The sequence below is a fragment of the Triticum aestivum genome, chromosome 4A (genome assembly GCF_018294505.1).
Source record: "Triticum aestivum cultivar Chinese Spring chromosome 4A, IWGSC CS RefSeq v2.1, whole genome shotgun sequence".
Taxonomy (NCBI): domain Eukaryota; kingdom Viridiplantae; phylum Streptophyta; class Magnoliopsida; order Poales; family Poaceae; genus Triticum; species Triticum aestivum.
The window spans coordinates 102402488-102415220 of record NC_057803.1 but is presented as its reverse complement, the minus strand read 5'-3'; positions in this window follow the sequence as shown (position 1 = coordinate 102415220).

Here is a 12733-nt window from a genome sequence, read left to right as displayed (position 1 = left end):
CTACCGACACCGTCCGCGGGCTGGACGAGATCGCAAGGCGCCTCGGCAGCAGTGTGCGGAGTGGTGCAGCTAGCGTGCATGCCGGCTGATGCGGCTCATGAGGCGTCCCTCCTTGGTGGCCGACAAGCGATATGTCTCGGCTCATCGCCGCGGACGGAAGTGGTGACGCGGTGTATCACGCGCTCCCTCGAGCAGGCATGGTCGCCGCCACATCATGCGTGGTAGCTCGCCACGTTTGCAGGTGCGGGATGTACCACCCGTGGTTGCATGGCGAAGTAGAGCAGCAGGAAGCGGCGGTTGCAGTGAGCAGCAGCACCACGCCATGGCCGAAGATTGGTGGTGGCCATGGCGTTGTTCTTCAGACATGGTGAACAACGGTCCTCTCCAGCTCCAATAACCGCTGCCGTAAGCCGGCGAGAACAACCGGCCCTCTGCTCGCAAACTGATTGACGAAATGCCACAAAGACAAATATGGTAGCAAACTCTGACAGACGTGTCCCACATCCAACCTAACGGTCAATACCGTCTATGTTGACTTTTAGTGCCACGTGGACCTGACCAACGGGCCCGACATGTCAAAAATTGGTTTAATTCGTCTCAAATCGATCATTTGAGTTTATTGAGAAATTTTGCAAGAAAAGTGGTAGATTTTTTAGGCATGCAAGAAATATGGTGGCAATTCCGGATGAGAACGTCTAATGTGATGGTTTTTTGTAATTCACTCTTTACAAAGAGACCAAACTAAAAGAAACAAAAGAAGAATACACCAGCACCACCCTAGTAAGAGTAGACCTAAGGCCTGGGCTCATATATGGCCCAAAACCAGCAAAACCAACAATTACTTCTTTCGGGTTTTTTCTACAAAATATTCCAATCATGAAGCCATTTCAAGAACATATTAACAGGGGTAAAAGGATCATCCACCTTATTGATATAAAAAAGTGACACTATTACATAATTTCCAAAGGGTCAAGCAAATGACAGAGATCCCCAGCTTCACCAACCCTCTCTCATCCTATTATTTTTTTCACCCAAGTCTCAGCAAAATAGCAGAATTGTTAGCTTGTTGCATGATGATTAATTATAGAGACAAAGAGAAGGCAGAGACTCCACATGTCACTGAAATGCGCAGGCAATTAGCAGCTTCAGAACGGCACAGAAAGCAATTAGCAAAAGTGCATCCTTTAACCCCTTTTCTCCAACCTTTTGCGGCACTTTCCTTGGCAGTTTGGACCTGCGCAATTAGTTCCCCGTGAAACACGCACGGGTTCTCCTGCAAACGCTCCCACCGTGAGCATTCTGCAACCGGCTGAGCCGCGTTGCATTCGCCCTGCTCGCCCGTCCCGCCCAGAACGCGCAACGAAAGGCGAGCCAGCGCGCGTTGCTCTTGCTCGGCCTGCACTATGATATCTGCTTGACTCCTCGTCTGACAGCGATGAAGATGAGCAGAGCAAAAGCGACAAGGACTGGCTAGAGCTAGAGGAGCAGAGCAACGGAACACCACTGAACGAGAGAGGAAATGGACATCTGATGCCTTGTGTGATAGCATCAAGGAGGGAAGACTTGGTTGACACGGCCGGTGCATGTCGCCGGAGCAGCCACACCTGTGGTTGGGAATAACTACAGCTCGAAAGTTGCCTATCCCTACGGAAAGAGCAAAACGTGTCAGTGCGCACCATCGCAGTCGATACAAGTGTAGAGACAAGAAATTGTGGACGCCGTCACTCATGTCCTAGTTATGAGTAAATACACTATATGTGCCTTAACTTGTCCGGCGTGGTCAGTTTGGTGCCTAAACTTAAAAAATACATAAAAATGATGTCGTAATTTGTCTAGACATTCAAATACATTGCCTCCGAACGTATGCCGCTGTATCAAGTGCCCGTATGGCATGCCAGCGTGTCGCGGGGCCACATGTCAGTGGCTCCAGGCGCGTTGTGAGTAGTGTGTAGTTTTTTTTACAGAAATGCGCCTGGACTTTAGTTAATTTTTGGAAAAGATCGCTACGGGCGCTGGACGCGCGCTGTTATTTTTACGGGAACGTGCATGTACTTTAATTAATTCTCACAAAAATATAATCATAAATTGGCATGAAGGAAATTCAAACCATAGACCTGCTGGTTGCCTAACAAACAAGCGGACCAAGAGGCCACACTTCGGTTTACACTTAACTGCTAGCTAGCAACGTATATGCACGATTCCACGTATCGCTTTGCACATGTTTTCTACAGTTTTTGTGAAGTACTGCTTCGGGTTTTTTTCGAGTGACGTTTCAGTTTAATTTTCATGATACATTAATTTTTCCCATATGAAAAAATAGATAATTATCAATATGCAATTATTGTTTATTTATATCTTTATTCTATTTTCATTATTGTGTACCTTGAAGAGTTAAACATGAAACTTTTCTAAAATTTATGTGGACATAAAAAGTTGAACGTATATTTAAAAATTATTGTGTGAATGTATGCATCCTCGTTGAGGACCATAAGCACGAACACTTATTGTGTATCTTTATTCTATTTTTAAAATCCACAATTATTTAAAATTGACAATATTGTATTTGAAAGACTGTTCAACATGTATTAAATATTATTGTGTGACAATAATAAATTCTAGAAATGTACTAACATGTTAAGCATGTTTGTAGAAATTTAAGAATAATATTACACAATATTACTTTAATACGCATTCAGCATTTTAAAAAACATGGTGAGCATTTTATAAAATAATATGAAAATGAAAAATGAACATGAATGTGAACTTATATTTCAAAAAATGCTCACTGCGTTTTTAATATACGTTCAACTTTTTAATTCCACGTCAATTTTAGAAAAAGTTCATGTTTATCTCTTCAAAGTACACAATAATGGAAATAGAATAGAGATATAAAATAAACAAATTTCATATTGATAATTATTTTATTTTTTCATATGGAAAAATTGATGTATCATGAAAACTAAACAAAAACTTCACTCGAAGGAAAACAAGATAGTAACTTGAAAATGAATAAAAATAAAATTACTCCAGTAGAAGCATATGTGGAGAGCGATACGTGCAACCATCTATATAAACTGCTTGCTGATAATTAAGCATAAACCAGACCGTGGCCGCCTGGTCCGCTCGATTTTCAGGCAGTGAGGATGTCCTATGTTCTAATTCCTTGCACGCTCGCTTCCTGGTATTTTTGGCAAGTATTAATTAAAAATCAAGGGGTATTTTTTGTGAGAATTAATTAAAATCTAGGGGCATTCATGTAAAAAAACACGCGTAGCACAGCTCGCGTCCAACGCCTGCAACCACTAACATGTGGCCCAGCAACACGCTAGCATGCCACACGGGCACTCGATACAGCGGCATACGTTCGCCCAGACAAGTTACAACACCACTTTTGTATATTTTTCTAGTTTACGCACCAAACTGACCGCGCCAGACAAGTTAGGGCACTTGTACTGTACTAGAAGCTGTCGCGCGCTTTGGCGTGCCGTTCTTCAATTATAGGGACTACTTTTTTCGTGGATGTAAATTGAGATCAAAATAACTATTTTGACCTTGCAAACAAAGTTTAGGATGATTTGACTTTCTTTTAGAAGAAAATTCCCATATGACCATTTTTGATGGTGCCAACACCCAGGACGTTTGGGTTGCATGGAAAACGGCATGGTCCATGACGTTTTGACCCTAAAGTTTCTCCCGTGTTACTTGGCGTCTCTGTTAGAGGGTAAAACACAATGAACCATGGGATTTTGGGCGGGGGGTAAACATCGTAGACCATGGCGTCTTTCATGCAACCAAAAAGCCATGAATGTTGGTGTCACCAAAAAAGTTATGGAGTTTATTTTTGAAAGGAGGTCAAATCATGCTAAAATATGAAAAATGTCAATATAATGATTTTGTTTGTAAAAACCGTTGGGTTGTGAAAGTGCTAGTGATCGACTAGAGGGAAGGGGGTGAATAGGCGATTTTTATGAAAGTCTTCAAAACATGGAAGTTTCGAAGACAGACGATAGAAATAAACCTATTATCATGCAGCGGAAGGTAGACTACACTAGGCAAACCATAGTCAAGTATTCAATGGAGTGAAAGCACAATGACTAATAGCAGCTAGGCAGTAAAGATCAGGTAGGAAAATATTGTGAAGCCAATCAGAACAAGCAGTCACTCAGTGAAGACAAAAGATAAAACAATCATACAATGACTTCACAAGGACCAACAGTAAGTAAAGGGAAAGGAATGATAAAACCAGTGACTCGTTGAAGACAATGATTTGTTGGACCAGTTTCAGTTGCTGTGACAACTGTACGTCTGGTTAGGGAGGTTGAGATTCAACTCAGAAGACCTCGTCTTCACCTTATTCCCCTTGAGCTAAGGACACCCAGTCCTCGCCCAATCACTCTGGTAAGTCTTCAAGGTAGACTTCCAAACCTTCACAGACTTCATTCACCGGCGATCCACAATGAATCTTGGATGCTCAGAACGCGACACCTAACCGGCTGGAGGATTCACAGTCCTCAAGTGTAATAAGTCTTCAGATCACACAGACAGGAAGACTTAAGTGATGGCTAACACTCTTTGGCTCTGGGTGTTTAGGGCTTTATCCCTGCAAGGAATTCTCTATTAAAGGCTTCGAGGTGGGTTGCTCTCAACGACAAAAGCCGTGCACTAACTCTGAGCAGCCAACCGTTTATGGTTGTAGGGGGTGGGATATTTATAGCCACTAGGCAACCCGACTTGATTTGTCCGAAATGACCCTTGGCACTAAGGAACTGACACATGTTCCAACGGTCAGATTTCAAACACACACGACAACTTTACTTGAGCTACAAGCAAAGCTGACTTATCCAACTCTGGACAAGATTTGCTCTCATAGTCTTCACTCGAAGACATAGGATTTTGGTTAAGCATCACTTCAGTCATTCTGACTGGTTCACTTGGACCCCACTTAACAGTACGGTGGTTCCTATGACTCAACAAAGAAGAAAAAGAATGACGAAAGAACTAAGTCTTCGCGCTCCATAGTCTTCATGCGATGTCTTCTTTTGTCATAGTCTTCAATGTGAATGCACCTTTGACTTCAATGTCTTCTTAAATTTTTAGGGATCATCTCTGGTAGGAAAACCGAATCAATGAGGGACTTCTACATGTGTTATCTTGCAATTCTCACAAACACATTAGTCCCTCAACTAGGTTTGTCGCCAATACTCCAAAACCAACTAGGGGTGGCACTAGATGCACTTACAATCTCCCCCTTTTTGGTGATTGATGACAAACTAGTTGAAGTTTTCAACGGGGAATAAAATATGTGAAATTGTAAAGGATAGGTTATTGTCTTCATAAGTGGCAAAGGCTCCCCCTGAAGATGTGCATATAAGTAATTTGCTTTTGATATGCAAATGCACATGGCAGGTTGTACTTGTGGAGATCCTCTTCAACTTATGATGACAATTCATCATGCATGAAAAGTATGTGAAGATAATAACATGCATAATGAAAAATGGACATCTGCAAAATGATCTAAGTGCGGAATTTATAGTCGCACATGCGGAATTTATCATCGCATCACAGAAAAGCAAATAAGTAGCAGACGACCATCGAGTTTGAGTGTTACAACTCAAAGAACCAAATGTATCAAAATGCGAGAGTTGTAAACACTAGGCAAAATATAAAACCACCGCCCGTATGGACCCGCTTGAAGACTATCAAACTCATATGTTTCTCCCCCTTTTGTCAGTAAGGACCAAAAAGATTTGAAGACATAGAGCACCTACTCGTTCCCATGAGGAGTTGGTGAAGCAGCAGGGTCATCGGAGTTGGTTGGCGGTGCAGACGAACTCGGTGTAGTGGTGATTCGCGCTGAAGGTGGTGAAGTAGCATCGTCTTCATCATCGATAACACGTGCAGTCACTGTTGCAGCAGAGGAGGAGAACTCAGAGTCTTCAAGAGACGGAGTACACCGTAGCAAGGTCCTTCTTGGAGGTGTTGAGTCAAACTTGAAGCGTTTAGAGAAACCATCCTCTTGAAGATTATCTTCAGAACACATAAGCGTCAACTCTTTCCATGTACGCCGACAAGTTTCATGGGCGACAAAGGCATTCTTGGTGGCAAGGTTGCGAATCCTGTTTACATCCACCAAGAGGCTTTGCATTTGGCGCTTCAGCCAGTCATGATGCTTATCCTGTTTCTGATGAAGGGCAACCAGAAGCTCTCGGTCATTGAGAACACGAGATCGCTTTTTGGGCCGTTATGCAATGGTGCTTTCAGTGGCTTCAGTGAGGGCACGATGAGGTGCACAGGTAGTACCAGCCAGAGGATAAACACGAGTGACTGCTGGGTCGCCTTCAATGTGTTGAGAGAAACTTTGCTTATCAGCATTCTGAAGACTAAGGGGCTCCTTGGCAGGCTCTGGATAGATGGCTTCAACTGACATGTCAACGTCAGGCAGAAAAATCCGATGATTGCGAGCAGAGGGCTGATAGGTGACAGCTGAGTGTAGTTTGATCAGACGCATAATCCATGGGGTGTAAAACTTCAAGCCAAAGAGATCAGATCCGGATGCAACAAGTTGGCGGATGAAGTCTTGTGCATTGAAGCTTTTGCCGTGAAGAATATGGAAGACCAAAGTCTTCATTGCACCTTCCAGCTTTACATGTGGAGAATGTACTTTGATGGGCCAGAGAGTTTGCCTTATGATGTGATAGATAGTGCGTGGCAGATACTCAAGGTCTTCAACAAAGAACTCCTTAGGATATTCAGCATCTAGAGGCAAAGACTTCATCATGCTAAGAATCTGACTCATGTTGAATTCAGGCTTATGAAAAATGTTTTCCATAGCAGCACTGTGAAGCTGACAACCAGGTTCATAAAGATCTCCTGGAGTGGGCAGGCCAGTGAGCTCAATGATATCAAAGGCTTTGGCTTCGTGATGAACATTGCCTATCATCCACTCAAGGACCCAAGTCTTCAGATCCCTATTGTAGCCACGAATATGAAGAGTGGCATAAAATTGGAGCAGCAATTCTTCGTTCTAGTACTCCTTGTCAGTGACGAACTGCAACAAACCAGATTCTCTAAAGCAATCCAACGCTTCTTCCAAACAGGGCAGACCAGTTATGGCTTCAGTGTCAAGACGCATATAGGAAAAAATGTGACCTTGATTGTACAAGATGCATGAGTAATAACTGCGCTACTGATAGCTCCAGAACCGATCAGAAGATATTCTTGCCTTTGAGTAGGGGTTCTTGACGCTATTGAAGAAGGTATTGTGTGCTTTGAAGCCATTGATATTGAACGATCTGGGTGCAGATGCAGTGCCTGGAAACCTAGGCAGCCTTGGCATTGGCTTCTGAACCTGAGGCCTGCGCTTGACGTGATAGTCAAATTGGGGACCATCAGTAGGTGGAGGAACAAGAAGAGGCCATTTGGCAGTGATGAGCTGACCATAGTTGTATGTTTGCTCAATAGTATGTGGCCTTGGTGGCGGAACAGGAGCAGTGGCATCAACAGAGGCGTCAGGCTGCACATCTGTTGCAGGTGCATCATTGGCTTCATTGGCCTCTGGCACAGTGTTAGGTGCAGGCTCTATAGTGTCTTCAGCCATGACCACGTCATTGGCTTCAGTGGTGTTAGTGGTGGCAGCCTCAGGATTCTCAACCTCCACTTGAGGAGCTGGAGGGTCGGGCACTGACACGTTCACTTCAGGAACAACTTTCTTTAGTGATGGGGGAAGTAGGGACATGTTCTTCTGCTTGTTTTTCTTCGGCTGATGCAGGCGGATTGTCTTCGGAAACTTTAGCTTCAGACTCGGAAACGTTCACAATAGGAGTGGCTTCGGAGAACACCTGACGTGCAACAGATTGGTGGTGCACTTCTCCTTTTGATACGCTCGAAAGAGGGACTTGGGGCCTTGGTCCTTTGCGAAGCCTGCGTAACGCTGGTGACGCCTGTGAAGATGGAGTTGGATGGGCCTCAAAGTCATCCTCTTCTTTCACTGATGGGGTTGCTTGCGGTTGGGGAGAGCTTGGAGTGTCTTGTCTCTGTGGGTGATCAGCCCAGGATGCATCCTGAGCAGTTGGCGTCAGAGGACGACCAATGCTGATGAGTTCGCTGTGCGTAAGCACAGGCGATGATACCAATTGGTGCTCGATCTGAGGAATGACTTCATCATCTTCAACATTGTCATGGTGACCAATGTCTTCAGCAGCGGTGGGGTCAACTGCTAGAATGTCTTCAGGAGCCTCTGTGGAAGCAGGCTCATGAATTACCATCCGTTGTTCTTGATGCGAAGAGGCAGGACGAGCAACCGAGATGGGCTCAACAATAAGGGGCTCTGTGGGAGCAGCCCGATGTTTCTTGGTTTTGCGCTTCTTCTTGGAGGGAGCGACATCAGAAACTTCAGGATGTTTCCTCTTTCTGGCTTCAGCCTCGGCAGCCACTGTGGGGACCTTAGGCTTCAAGCCTGTCATACTGGCTGGGAAGACAATGGGATGTGCTTCCTGCCTTGTTGCTTCGGGTTCGGCCACAACTGGCTTCTTCTTCTTTGTTGTAGCCATCCTGGGATTGATGCCAGGACGCCCAAGAGCCTTGCGCTTTTCAGCTTCATTGTAGGCTTGCACACACTTGTCAGCCAGACTCTTCATGCACTCACGAGAACCTTTAGCTTCTTCGCATTTCTTGAGAAAGGCTTCCTTGAGCTCGTGCAGCATAGTCTTGAAGTTTTTGACATCTTGCAGCTGAGCTTTGCCATGTGCTGCTTGAACTGAGCTTTCTCATAGTCAATCTTTTGCTTCAGTTCAATGATGCGCTGAGCTAGAGCTAGCTTAGAAGCAATGGCGCCAGTGAAAGCGACGCTGAGGCCAATTGGAAGTTGTAGATCATCAAAGCTGAGATTAGGGGTTTAAAACCACTCATCAATGAAGCTATGAAGGATTGCTACATCAAAGAGAGGCAAATCATTGAAGATTTCTGCTTCTTCTTTGCTCTTAATCAGTTGCTCAAGAGCGTCATCTGCAAGATCTTCATCGCTGGACAGATCAATGGCGTCGTTGCGCAGAATAGCAGCAGCAGTCAGTTCTTGGGTGGTGGGTTGCAAGGGCATCTTTATTCTCGAGGGCTTGGAGATGCGTGACAAATCTTCAGACTGCACACTGTGTTCAGGAGGTGCAGTGGCCAGAGGCTTCTCCTGTAAGACCTTTGGTGCAGGAGCAGGCTTTGAAGCTTTAGGCTTCTTCAGTTTCTTTGGCTTCGGCGGTGTAGGCGCTTCATCAGATTCAACGTCATCTGCAGGCTCATCCACGGCTGTCCCTTAAACCATGATATGAGTGATGAGACCTTCCAGGTTGTAGAAGGGCCCAACAAAATTGGGTTCAGCTTCGCGTGTGCCATCAGCACGAGGAGCAGAGGGGCCTGGATTGAAGTCTAAGCCTCGTGACTTCTTGTTCTCTTTAGCCGAGTTCCTGGCAAACTGAAAGTTGCGCTTGAACAGATTATCATCGCGGCACCACAGTAATGAAGATGGGTCTGCATCCGCAGGCTGCGGTCCATGGACCATGCAAGGATAGAAGCCTTGTTCAATGGCTTCAGCTCTGGACTTGGGTTGAAGATTTCTGTATAGAATGTCTCCCCATGGTCGTTTGATGGCATTCTTCTCAGCATACTCCTGGGTCACGAACCTGTACTTGAACCACTGTTCTGCCCAATATCTTCGAATCCATTGGATTCGAGTTTTTCGCTGATTGTAGTCCTCCTCTGGATCTGTCTTGTACAACTCATAGAGGTCAGGAGGCAAATCTCTTGAGGTGTTGCCACGATGCTGTGTGCCACCCTTTCTTGTAGGTTTCTCTGGTGCCATGAAGCTTAAACTGAAGGGCTTCAACATGTTTAAAGGCTTCAAAGGCTTCCGCTTTCTGGTCAAACAGGAACTGGCTTCGGGAGAGTTAATGTGATGCTGTAAGAATTCTGCAAACGAATGCAGACTATGAGAACCAAGGGATTCTCCCACAGACATGTACCTGTGACAGCATTAAGGTGCGAGGGAAGGGGAAGAGGTCATATGCATTCTCAGAAGATTTTGAAGATAAATCAGTTTAGAAGACATTGACCTCATAGTGCGAAGACATTCACTCATAGATAGAGAGTTGGTTTCAGATTTGTATGAATCCACGAATAAGTACAAGTGAGGAATCTAACTACTTTGTGAAGCATAAGTGAACATACTAGGCATATTATGAGATGCAGTATGAAATAGATCCAACTTGTGTGAACAGAAACTGCTTGTGGTAGAAAGTGATGAATATATAGGATCAAAGGGGCCGTAAAAAGGAAGTTTTATTTACCACATGAAGAACTGCTAGACGGAGTGGGAGAGGAGGCCGAGCAGTTCGATCGTCCGTGCCCTAACTTGGGGACGGAGGACACCTACGGCGACGGCGGAGAAGACGATGTCCGTAGCCGGCGTGAAGACGGTGTCGGTGAGGTCGCGGTAGCTAAGCGCTTCGTCGCCGTCGTCGTCGAGGGCTAGCGGTGGCGCTAGGGTTTGTGCGAGAGTGGAAGAAAGGATAATGACTGTGGTGAGGCGTGTATTTATAGGGACATGGACGGCACAGTGTTATTACAAAGGTGCCCCTGGCGATTCACATCTTAAGGACACGTGGCCATCATGCAACATATCGGAGGTTGTTCCACGTTCCCACACACGCCTGGATTGTCGGGTGGTCGTTCCCACTTCTCCGGGTTTCAGGTGAAGGAATTAGTATTGAAAACGGACTTAATGTTTGTCTCTGTATCTTCTGCTGACTAGGACGCAGAGAAGACATTCGACAGTTTCAATAGAATGCATATGATTTGGACAGATTGAGTTTGAGATAGAAAGCATAGAGAGATGAGGGTCCGATCACATTCACTTAGTTCAAAAGATTCAACAAGGAAGACGTAGCTATAAGTGAATGCTGTAGAGGACAAAACACTAGTATGTATATATCAGAAGACAATCAAGTCAACATAGTGAAGATAATCATGAAGAAGAGTTGAAAATGAAGAAAAACAAAATGTGAAGACATAGCACATGTAACGCCATGGGTAAAACACTTCAAACAGAAGAATTTGGTGGTGACGTTATCCACCGTATAGGAAGTATTAGACCCAGACACGGCGCACAATTATCATGGCGCTCCGAAGTCAAATTCCACGTTAATGTATTCACACTCAGAATGTAAGTCTTCATTGATTGAAGATATACTTTACTTCGTGTGTTGCACATCTAAGTCATCAACGTGCATAAGTGTTAGCATGTGTGCCTGATCACAGGACATTTGAGGATTCCAAGATATTTAGCTCACACCGTAACTTGCAAAACCTCTTCTCATCCAAGGGCTTGGTGAAGATATCTGCCAATTGCTCTTCAGTGTTGACGTGTATGATATCAATATCTTCCTTCACAACATGATCTCTGAGAAAGTGATGTGAATTTCAATGTGCTTTGTCTTCGAGTGTTGAACTGAGTGATCGTCCCAGATGGCGCTTTCTTGATGGCGCTTCCATTGTCGCAGTAGAGTGGTACTTGCTTTAGGTGAATGCCATAGTCTTTGAGTGTTTGCTTCATCCATAGAAGTTGAGCGCAGCAAGATCCAGCAGCAATGTATTCAGATTCAGCAGTGGAGAGAGATACACAGTTCTACTTCTTTGAAGACCAACATACAAGTGATCGTCCCAGAAAATGACATGTGCCTGATGTAGACTTGCGATCCACCTTGTCACCAGCATAATCAGCATCCGAGAATCCAACTAGATCAAACTCTGAGCCCTTTGGATACCATAATCCTAGTGTTGGGGTGTGAGCCAAATATCTGAGAATTCGCTTCATAGCTAAGTGATGCGATTCCTTTGGTGCCGCTTGGAACTGGGCACACATGCAAACACTAAGCATGATATCTGGCCTAGATGCACATAAATAAAGTAAGGAACCAATCATGGAGCGGTATACCTTTTGATCGAACTCTTTACCATTGTCGTCGGGACCTAGATGATGTTTGGCTGGCATTGGCGTCGTGTAGCCTTTGCAATCTTGCATTCCAAATTTCTTCAGGCAATCTTTGAGGTATTTCTCTTGAGATATAAAGATGACGTTGCGTTGCTGACGTATTTGACGACCAAGGAAGAACTTCAGCTCACCCATCATGGACATCTGATATTGCTCTTGCATCATATATCCAAACTTGTCAGTGTATTTCTGATTGGTGTAGCCAAAGATAATGTCATCCACATATATTTGGCACACAAATAGTTCACCATCATATGTCTTCGTGAAGAGAGTGGGGTCGAGGGAACCAGGTTTGAAGCCTTTGCTCTTCAGGAAGTCTTTGAGTGTGTCATACCAAGCCCTAGGGGCTTGTTTGAGGCCATACAGTGCCTTGTTGAGCTTGTACACCATATCAGGATGTTTTGGATCTTCAAAGCCAGGCGGTTGTGCAACATACACTTCTTTGTTAATCTTGCCATTGAGAAAAGCGCTTTTCACATCCATTTGATGCAGAAGAATGTTATGATGATTTGCATAGGCCAGCAGTATGCGTATGGCTTCAAGTCTAGCCACAGGAGAAAATGTCTCATCGAAGTCAATCCCTTCAACTTGAGTATATCCTTGAGCAACGAGACGAGCTTTGTTTCTGACAACTTGACCATGCTCATCTTGCTTGTTGCGATATATCCATTTGGTGCCTATTATATTGTGCTTGTGAGG